Below are 1848 nucleotides of genomic sequence, written 5' to 3'. Positions count from 1 at the left end.
TAGTCACAGAGAGCACTTTAAGCAATTAAGTCTTTGGTCGACTTTTACAAAATTAAGATGAAAATTGAATAATACCTCTGATAAAAAAATAATAGTAAAATATTAAGATGTTGAGAAAAATTTCCAAAATATATAAAAATTAAAATTCCTATGTTTCTACTGTGTATAAAACGTTTTTGCTGGTATTTGATTCGCTGACAAAAATAACTCGATATGCTAATCAAACGCACGTTGTTATTCTGTAAAAGTTTCAAATAAAAAGGCACCTAATCTTCACTTCATCCAATTAGTTCTAAGAATGTCGTCGGTGTTTGGGTACATACCCGGGATGGTCAGGTTCTCTATGACCTCTTTCTCCTCCCCGTACTTATATTCTTGGCTAATTGATATTTATGACTGTGAACTGGTTTGGTTTGGTTTGGTTTTGGAATTTCGCACAAAGCTACTCGAGGGCTATCTGTGCTAGCCGTCCCTAATTTAGCAGTGTAAGACTAGAGGGAAGGCAGCTAGTCATCACCACCCACCGCCAACTCTTGGGCTACTCTTTTACCAACGAATAGTGAGATTGATCGTTACATTATAACGCCCCCACGGCTGGGAGGGCGAGCATGTTTGACGTGACTCGGGCGCGAACCCGCTATCTTCAGATTACGAAGCGCACGCCTTAACGCGCTAGGCCATGCCAGGCCTGACTGTGAACTGAATTTTATTTGGTCCTTTTCAGGGCAATGTCCATGTATTTTGGCTCGTATACAGTTTTTATTCTATTAGCAGAATGTCAAGTTTGCTGGTGGCATTTTTTAATACATAAATAAAGAAACTATAAATATTTTTTTTATTATTATTTAAAGTTTTTATATTTTTTATTTAGTTTTATATTTGAAATATAAGTTAACTGGGGAGAGATATTTAGGACTAGCTTCATCATGTATGAGGTACCTGTCCAGTTCGCATAGTAATTCGTTTTTCATCCAATTCTTATTAAAGTACATAATTGTAATATGTAGGAGTCTGTCTGGTATGGTTGGTATGTTCGAGTATTTGTGAATGAATTGAGATAATATTGTTCTTGGAACTCTGTATGCAGTTGTGAGGAGTGTGTTTTGGACTGTTTGTAGTTTAGTTTTAATTATTTTATTGCTTACTGTTATCCATGCTGGAGCTGCATAGTCTATTACAGGTCTAATATATGTTTTATAGATTTTTAGAATGTTATCTGTAGATGCTCCACTGTTTTTACCAGTTAGACTCCTAGCATAGTTAGTTCTTCGCCAGACTTTATTTTTAATTTCGTTCACATGATTGATCCAAGTTAGTTTTGAATCATAGGTCAAACCTAAAAATTTTGCCGATGGGGCAGTCCGAAGTAGTGTGCCATTCATATATAGTTCTGGCTGTTGTTTTTTGTGTTTTGTGGATTTCGTAAAGACTACGAGTTGTGTTTTTGCTGTGTTTATTTTTATTCTATATTTTTGGCAGTATTCACTTATTCTATTTTGTTGCGGTTGTATGTTAGTGGCTGCTATCGTGAGCGTTGCGGCACTTTTCCAGACTTCCACATCATCTGCAAACTGTGAAGAGAATCCATGATTTGGATCCTTCAGTGGCATATTGTTTACATACATGATGAAGAGTATAGGGCTAACTACCCCTCCCTGAGGGACGCCAGCTTGTGGAGTAAAGTATTCAGAAAAAGTTCCTTCAAGATTTACTCTACATTTTCTGTTTTCCAAAAAGTTAGATAACCAGCGAATAATTCCTCGTGGTAGTTCCATTTCATTCATTCGGAACCTTAAACCATCGTGCCATACAGTGTCGAATGCTTTCTCGATATCAAGGAAGCAAGCG

Source organism: Tachypleus tridentatus, chromosome 13 (assembly GCF_004210375.1).
Source record: "Tachypleus tridentatus isolate NWPU-2018 chromosome 13, ASM421037v1, whole genome shotgun sequence".
Classification (NCBI taxonomy): Eukaryota; Metazoa; Arthropoda; class Merostomata; order Xiphosura; family Limulidae; genus Tachypleus; species Tachypleus tridentatus.
The sequence above is the reverse complement of the archived record's forward strand: the minus strand, read 5'-3'. Positions refer to the sequence as shown.